The 9,668-nt window shown below is 35.3% G+C and overlaps 1 long non-coding RNA gene across 1 annotated transcript; it reads right to left on the bottom strand.

Moving 5' to 3' along the window:
* Positions 1-5,841: 5,841 nt before the first annotated feature.
* Positions 5,842-8,794, bottom strand: LOC133657500 (uncharacterized). Its single transcript, XR_009827275.1, has 3 exons — positions 8,708-8,794; positions 8,491-8,589; positions 5,842-7,116 (listed from the first exon to the last, which is right to left on the bottom strand). It is a non-coding gene; the product is annotated as an uncharacterized LOC133657500 (long non-coding RNA).
* Between the last annotated feature and the right edge of the window lie 874 nt (positions 8,795-9,668).

A 9,668-nucleotide genomic window follows, 5' to 3' on the forward strand; every position in this document is an offset into this window, starting at 1 on the left:
TTTTAAGATTTATGAGCGGAGGGTCTTCGATTTTGTCTGGAACGGCAAACCAGAAAAGATTAAAAGAAAGGTTTTGTACAAAGAGTATGAATATGGGGGCCTGAAACTTCTCAACCTTGAAGCTATGTGTCTGTCTTTAAAAGCATCAATTGTTCCAAAGATGTATTTAAACATTGAGTGATACACAAATGTCCTGTTGGACAAAAAACATGTACTGTATCAAAAGAAATTGTATCCTTTTTTACAAGTGATCCCCTCCCAGAGAGTCTGCTGGGAAACATGGCGGGGTTCATAAAGGAAACAATCCACTCATAGTGGTGTTTTCAATTTTATGTGCCAGAAAAAAGAGACAATATTTTGCAGCAGTTAATATGGATGAACTCTAATATTGTAATAGATGGAAAGCCTTTCTTTTGGAAAAATATGTTTGAAAGAAGAATCATTTTTGTCAATGATATTATCAATGAGAATGGTAAAATGATGAAGTATGATGAATTTAGAGCTATGTATGGTGATGCTTGCTCAAGCTTTTCATTTGATCAACTAACTGGAGTAATTGGGAAAAGATGGAAACAAATAATTAATTATGGAACTACTAAATTATTAGTTTGTAAACCTCTAATAAGAAATTCTAGTTGGCAAAAAGGAACTAAAATAAATAGAAAAATATATAATTTTTATTTAATAAAGAAATCTTTGAAGGCTGCCTCATACAACACAAATGGAAAATGGGAGGACATTTTTGACTGCCCGTTGCCATGGGATGCCATATTCAAACTAATCTATAAAACCACTATCGATGTGCAAAATCGTTATTTTCAAATTAAAATTATTTATAACTTCCTACCCACAGGGAAAATGTTAAAATTATGGAATATGACAGAGTCAGATGATTGCCGATTTTGTTGTCAGGAGCCTGAATCCACCCTGCATTTGTTTTGGTATTGTCATATTGTGTCTTTGTTTTGGGTGGAAGTTGAAAAAATTTGTTTAAGGATTGGTTTGTTTATGAAGCTTAATGTGGTTTCTGTTATTTTAGGAGAGTTCATTGACAATCATGATTTAGTCAATTTAATTATAGTACTCGGTAAAATGTTTATTTTTAAGGCCAAAAACAGATATTCACTTAGTATTACTTTCTTTAAAACATTTATTCAGTATTTTCTAACTTTAGAAAGTTACATGGTTGAAAACGATAATGATGCCAAAAAACATTATTAAAAAGATGAGAAGTCCTCAAAGGCTTATTTTGAAAGTATAATTATGTTTATAGATTATATGATATCTGTTGTTGTGTTCCCTAATTTGAGTGACCTGGACATAATCTGGACTGTACATAAATGCTTATTTTGAAAATGTAATTTTGTTTATAAATTATATGCAATCTGTTGTGTTCCCTAATTTTTTTCTGTGTACATGAATGAAGGTGTGTGTTGCTGAGTCCGACTTGGACATTATCTGGACTGGGCCTGGTTTAAAAAACCCTTTAAACAAATCTAATTTCATTGACAACCTGGTCTGTTGAAGATAAGGCCCTTTTTAAAAAAATAAAATAAAATAAGATAAATAAATAAACATTTTCTTGGATAAAAAAGAAAGTAAAACAATATAAAAATAATAATTTTAATAGTAATTAATGAACATGTTAGTGGACCAGCAGCCTATACAATCATGTGTGCTTCAGGGACTGTGTCCCTTGCAGATGTGTTGTCTATGTTGTGGGAACCAGAATATTGGTAGCAGAAAGAAATAACCCCTTTTGTGTGAGTGGGTGTGGATGAGTGTGCATGGGGGAGGTTGTTTGGGTTGATGCACTGATTGAAAGTGTATCTTGTGTTTTTTCTATGTAGATTTACATTTTTTTTACTTTTTTTTTATTTTTTTAGAACAGGCCCGCGAGCGACTCATCTGGTCCTTACGGGCGACCTGGTGCCCGCGGGCACCGCGTTGGTGACCCCTGGGCTAAAGTATACAAAGGAGTTTTAAGATGGGACTTAAATGCTTTCTGTAGCATCCACCGAAATCGCAAAGTTCATCAAAACCGATGGTAAAAAACGCATACGTTCGTAATTATTTTGAGTAACCAATTTCTATTTTCAAACTACCCCATAACAACAGTTTTACATAAAACATCCGAGCGCGAAATAGTTCTAATCGTTTGATAATTTATATAAAAAATAAACAACCTATTTTACAATAACATATTTTCTGAATTATGCTTTTATAAGAGGGAATTGTTTCACACGGAGAGAATTGTGTAACGCATCACGAACGTATAACTGATCATAACATGGCAAGAAACCGCCAAAATAAACAAAGGATTATGCAAAGTGGACTACTTTCAATTCATGTAAACACATGGTGCGATAAACGATATTCATCCGCTGTGCTTAGTGTATAAATAGAACATGTTGACTATTTGGTGTTAACAGTAAGTTTATGCCGAGCGTTCGTCACAGACGGAAATAAGGAAAATAATGTGATTTTATTAATTAACGGATAGTTTTGCCGGTAAATGAATACTTTTATATCAATTTTTTATCGATGCGTTAACCTCTTGTTTTAGTCACTAAAGAAAATGTGTACTTTGATTGAATCAAAGTTGGGTACCCACGCTAACAATTTTCAATTTCTTTATTTTTTCAGCTTGTTTCTTGTCGCTGCTTTTAGTTGCATATTTTATATTACTCGCATTCAAATTGGTTTTAATAGTACTTTTTAAATATTCCATGCTTTTGCAAAAGCTTATGTGTATTTCTCATAATAATTCAAATTATTCAATTTGCATACGTCCGTGAAAGTCACACTAATATACCGAGCGTCTATGCCGTGTGTTTGTGTAATTATTTCGAGCGTATGTCAATGATTCATTATGTTAATTTCAGACACAATAAACCCAGATTACTTTCACAGATAGATTTATATTCATAAAACAAAACGTTTTATGTTTTGATAAGGCCTAAATTAAAATTGTGTTTGTTTGCAATTGCCGACTGACCCACTACTTTTCTGCCTACCCAAAAGTTTTTATTGGCCTGTCCAGGAGTGATTTTTTTTTTTCTATCAAATATTTCTAATATTTATTTTCTCCTATTTATTGAGTTCCAAGTATAATCCCATATTAGAGGCAATTCCTTACCATCTGATCTATGTCTACACTTGTCACCAATTTATCTTAGATGTCAATTTATATGCAAGTAAAGATATTTAACAGGTATTATTCAGTAAAGCTACAAAAAAATTTTTTTTTACCTACCTACCGATCCAACTCTAAATGTTATGGGTCGGAAATTGCAAACACAACAATTTTTAAGGGTGGCCTGAAGAATAAAGTCTCTTGTCTTTGCCCCATATCATTCATATTATATTGTGCATTGTTTTGTTTCAATAAATGTTGCTTTTGAGGCTGTATTTGAATATATATAGTGATGGTAAAGGATTTGGTGTAACCATCATGAGCGTTCTGTTCAGGTATATTTATTTTATATTTTGATAAATCATCATATTTATGTATTACTAAATATAAATAGGTATTGATCAATCTTTAAGCTGTGTGTATTTGATTTCAGTTTGCTTTTGACATCTTATTTAGAATAGTAGTTGAAACTTTTACAACCTTGTGTTGCGCTCATGATGGCGTAACCAAACTAGATTTCATTTAATGATCTTATTTTGAATATTTATTCCCTTTTTTACATTTAGTATATTTAAATATTCATTTATAAACATTGAATACATTTCATATATCAATAAAATGCAATTGCCTTCATCTTATAGGATAATGTTTAGTTACACCAAGTCATGAGCGTAACACTAAGCTTCATCAATTTTACTTGTAATATCTCTAATTCTGATGGTGTTTTATGCTTTTTTCTTTTTGGAACATGTACTATACATATAATACAATAAAGTCCCATATAAAATTATGTTTCTAGCAATACTTTAATTTTGCCTTTGAAAGTAACACTCCGATGTCCATTAGTGGAGCTGTACACATCTCTACTGAGTGTCTCGCTCACGGCCTCCTGCTCGCTCGTGTCAGTCCGCTCCTCTCCCCCTCATGGCCTCAGACGCTGCTGATAAGGGAGAAAGGTGATTAGATAACCAGCCTCAGCTGGGCAATCCACTCACCTGTCAGCTGCTTCGAAGCCGGTCCATGCACACGACCTTCCCGCAGGAGGCGCGCCGACCATGCCCCTCCACAAGAGGTAATTATTATTATTCATTATCAATAGTGCTATTTGTATTAGTGTTTGTATTGCTTTGTAGTATAATAATGTTCATTGTCATTTCTGTTTTATCTTATGATTATTTTCTGTTTATGTTTTTTATTTTTTTATAATGTCCTGCCCAGCTTCTCTGTTTATGTTTTTTTAATATTTACTTCAATAACTTCTTCTCTGCTATCACTTTTACTATCATATTTGTACACATCGTATTTGCTGATGCTTTTCTGTTGTTGTTGATGTTATTGTTGCGTTTGTTGTTGTTGCCTCTTGTCCCTGCAATTTCCCCCTCGCTTTTTTTCTCTTTCTATGCCCTCCTGCTCTGGCCTGTCTGCGCCAAATAATAATATAAATCCATTTAATAAAGTCAAATACAAATAAGGCAACAAGAGAAGTATCCCACACTTCTCTTTAGTAAAGTAAATCTGTACAGGTAATGTATGTAGATATGGGCATCTACATCAACAATATGATTTGCCCGAGTAACTGGACAGGACAAAAAAACAAAACAAAAAAAAAACAGAAATTCCGTCCATAAAAGTTGTAAACAGAATCTGTGACAAAGGGAAGCCCTGGCGGAGTCCAACCCTTACTGGAAACGGGTCCGACTTACTGCCGGCAATGCGGTACAAGCTCGACACTGATCATACAGGGATCGGACCGCCACAATCAGGCGGTCGGATAACCCATACTCTCTGAGCACTCGCCACAGGACTTCCCGAGGGACACGGTTAAATGCCTTCTCCAAGTCCACAAAACACATGCAGGCTGGTTGGGCAAACTCCAATGTACCTTCAAGGATCCTGCCAAGAGCATTGAGTTAGTCCACAGTTCCACGACCATGAAGTATTTATTTTCTATGTCTGTACAATATTGTTTTGTTTTTTTGTTATTATAGTTTCATAAAAAAATAAACTAATCTAAATGTTTTTTGTCTAGTACGGAACAGTTACAAATGACAATGATGGATCTTCTAAATCTTTTTAATGATATGAACTCACCAGTGGAAAATCAAGATTTTACAAATCGGTCTGAATACCTAAAATGTGGTACAGTTTATACAACTGTAGATAATACTGCAAGTCCAATCAGGTAAAATGTTATGTCTGGAATTTTTCATAAAATTGTTGACAACCCATAGCAAAAATGTGCTTGCTCATCTGTTGCTTGATCTCGTATCTTGAGAAAATTTTGAGCTTCTCATATCTGTCTAATTCTGTGATCAATTGTTTCTCTTTTATTGCTCCTAAGGGACCCTTAGGAGCAATAAATAAGCAAAAAAGAGACAAGACATCACTGGGACAAAGGAGGTTGAGTTGAGACAACCATTTGAGCAATATTTGAGAAGTGGGATACACTGAAGAGAGCTCATATATGTATGACACTGATCTCAATTATGTCTCATTTATTTTGAAGGAGAATTAAAGAGAAATAAATGAGATGTATGAGCAATAAAAGAGATCTTATGTATGTCTCTTTCATGTCTTGATTATTTCTCTTAAATGTCTTAACAAAGCCATCATATCTCAAATTTGAGAATAATGAGAACAAATTGAGAGTTCAATTATCTGACTTAATTAGAAATAACAGTAAAAAAAATACTCAAATATTGAAAGGTGTATAACTTTATTTGGCTATACAAAAATACAAAACATAAGACATAAAAATAGATTAAATACAACAATTTAAATGTAGTTAATTATTACAAACATAATGTACATATTGACATTCACAATAATTAAAACAACATAGAAAACAATATACAAAAAATACAAATATAAATGAATTTAACCCCAAGTACTCACTTTGTTGTTGTGAAGTGAATTATATTTATATAGTGCTTTTCTCTAGTGACTCAAATCGCTTTACATAGTGAAACCCAATATCTAAGTTACATTTAAACCAGTGTGGGTGGCACTGGGAGCTGGTGGGTAAAGTGTCTTGCCCAAGGACACAACGGCAGTGACTAGAATGGTGGAAGCCGTAGTTAAAAAACCCCACCTGACTTCATCTCAGTAAGAGGGTGAGTAAATGACAACATTTTCCATTTTTTAAATATTCCAAGCAAAAACGGAAATACATGTATAAAATTGTAACCGGGCTGTTTGGAACTGGTCTACATACAAAAAATAATCACACATTGAAAACCAGGGATACTTAACATTTTTTACCTTGGGGCCCAACCAACTTTTCCAGTACAAAGGGGTCTGGGGTCCACTCAAATACAAACACTGAATTAGTCATCTTACACTAAAGTGTGTTAAAACCGAGTACCATTGCATCCCATATGGACGGACCACAGCTAAGAAACAGATATTTGTTGGCGGCCCCCAAGGGGTACTCGCAGCCAAACAGTGGGCCCCAGCCCTGTGATTAAGAAACACTGTTGTAAACAATAGAACAGCCTCCTGCGATAACAATATAACATTTGGTACATAAATGATCATTGAAACATTTTGAAATTGGTTACAAAAGCTACTAATATACCCGATTATGTAAGCAGTAACATACTGCGTCATTTCCAGTTGTATTATTTTTTTATTTGGAAACAGCTTTGCACTGTGAAGGGATATTAGCCGCTAGCTTGTTAGTGAGGTTGCATCGGTGCCAAATTTGCGAGACACAGCACAGCTCAATATGCATTGTCACAATATAACGTGGTACTAAAAGCTACATCATATGGCAATTTTATACAATATATACTGTGCAACCCCAGACCAAAATATTAACATGTTTACAAAGGAAACATCCTACCCCAGAATGAACTTGGCAGTTACAAGGGCCTACTTAAAACCTGCTCTGGCCCGACATTTGTTTACCAAAGCTTTCTTGAGGTTGGCCTCCTCAATATTGTCCCAATTAGGAAGGGTACCGCATCTCCGGACGTACGCTGTAAGACAAGAACATAATAATCAGGCATTCGTAATTTTGCCACATCTGAGTTTCTACAGGTATCAAATCTATGCAATGCAATAATAATAATAATAATAATAATGCAAATCTAATTTAATGCTTTTTAATCCCATTTTTTGGTACTTAAAAAAATGTAATGCCCATGTGCAACTGCATATAGTTATTATATACAGTCAAAAGCTTACAATTATCTGTATACACACAGTTTTAAGCATTAGACAAGTTAATTAGTTGAAAAGTTTACATTAACTGTTACTATCTTGTGTATTAGAATTGGCTTACAAAGCTGTTTAATTGGAGAATGTATTTGTATTTACCGGTATTTATTTTTCTGGAGTAGCATCTGGTGTTTTGACTGTGCATGGCCGTAGACATTTTAGAAAAATACAGAACGATATTTGGAAAAATGCCAATAAGATGCAAAAAAAAAGGTAGGTCAATTAAACATATTAAATATATTGTAGTTTACACCCTCTCTGTTTAAAATGTTTACAGTAAATAGCAAGTTATGTATCGAGTGTCATGTCTTGTATTGTATTCATTTATTGTGGGAACATCAGAGAATAAAAGAATTGTGGTCTGCTGTGAAAATTGCCTTGTTTGTCCATCCTAAGCCAGCATAGATCACTTGAGGCGTCTGCGTCACGACAGTTGCTAATGTTAGCCAAGTTAGCTCATATGTGTTGAAGTGGAGGTGATTGAAATAAACGAGTTGTGTATGAAAAAAGCTCAGCTTCCCCATTATTCTGACATGGTGTCACAGTAAAGTACTACACGCCTACAGTGACCAAAGAATGGAAAAGTTTAGGCCCCCAGTGCAGTTTCATTTTGCCGTATCGAGGCAGTGCTTTTGTCGCGTTCCCACCTTACAATACCTCTTGTATGCAGTTTAACAGCTACAGCTAAAAAAAAGAAACACACAGACAGACGTAGCAATTTCGATGACCGTAACGTTCTTAAGTTCATTTTCATTTACCGTTTAACATATTGACTATCGGTCATGTGCTACAATTGTATTAAATTTTTTAAATGCCTCTGGACAACGCATTTAATGCTTTTTATTGCCGTTTAAGGCCTTAATTTACGCAAAATCCATTTAATGCCTTGCGGAAACCCTGGACATACAGTACATTAATACACACAACCACACTTCAAGTTGATGGACATAACACTATATTGCTTATCACAAAGCTAGTTTTTTGGCCAATCACAAACTGTAATTATGTAACATTCAGTTATGCTTCTAGTGTGCTGTAATCAATAAGGGATCAAACTTTTTTGTATTGAACTTCTATTTAATTATTGTTGCACAATTTTGGCCTGAAAACACCCTCAGTTCGGGAAAACTTACTTAGGATTCCTTCAACTTTTTTCCGGTCAAGGATGCGCTTTCCTGTTCCAGCAGGTTTGTTTCCAGGGCGACCAAAAGGGACAGCATTTTGACACTCAACTGTAAAAAAGTGGTCAAAAAGTGCGTGGAATAGACGCATACAATTGGGCTTTGAAGCATGACTCATGGCAGCAAGGTGGAACGATGATATGAATACGCCGCTCTCAGGAAAGAGTACCTGCTGGCCCGATTGTTGAGGAGGGCCATCGCTGTAATTGTCTCCAGGTCGCAGACAGTTTGGAGTACTCTGACTTGGCCCGGATCTGAAAGGGAAAAAAATAGCACAAACAATACCAAAATGAGAAAAGAATGTGTTAAGTCCCAATCACAAATTAGCATGAATTACTTGCCTATTTTCAAGAGGACTACTTCGATTCGTTGCTTTTCTCGCAGGATTTTTTCGAACTCCTTCCTACATCCATCACATGGCGTCCATGATTTTTCTGCCTGCGGTCGATATGAGATAGAGTCCTCGACAGATGGGTTGCCTGCATCTCTCCTGTCCGGTGCCAGGAAAGCTGGGTTTTTTTTGTCAGGTGGATAAACCCAGCTAGCTTGCCAGCTAGCGGGGTGTGTACGCCGGGTGAAGGACCAGAGGTGTTGTAGACATTTGGTGATGGGCCAGCGGTGTTGAAGTCATGCAGTGATGGGCAGGATGCATGGTCTTCGTAGGGAGATGGACCTTTGATGTTGAGGCCATACGGTGGTAGGCTAGATGTATGGCCCCCATAGAGAAATTGACAATTGACGTGGAGGCCATACGGTGATGGTATGGCTGTATTGCCGCTGTAGGGTGATGGACCGATGGTTCCGTCTTTGGTAAACCTATCATGAAATTTCATTGAACCATAGATTACCATTCTATAAACCAACTTGTCCATATATATATATGCAATATCAAAAGAGATGAGAAATACTGAACTACAAAAAAATTACTGAATTGACCCGCATTTTAACTTCCAGCGGCCAAAGGAGAACAAGTATTTAATAGACTGGTGATTCTGTAAAATATAAAACAAAACAAAAAAGGACATTGTATGATTTTCAGGTAATGTGCATTTTTTCCCTCTTTTTTACCTCATTTATCTGAAGTATAAAATATGGATTTCATGCAATAAGATCAATTACTTTGAAAAAAA

The sequence above is a fragment of the Entelurus aequoreus genome, linkage group LG09 (assembly GCF_033978785.1).
Source record: "Entelurus aequoreus isolate RoL-2023_Sb linkage group LG09, RoL_Eaeq_v1.1, whole genome shotgun sequence".
Taxonomy (NCBI): Eukaryota; Metazoa; Chordata; class Actinopteri; order Syngnathiformes; family Syngnathidae; genus Entelurus; species Entelurus aequoreus.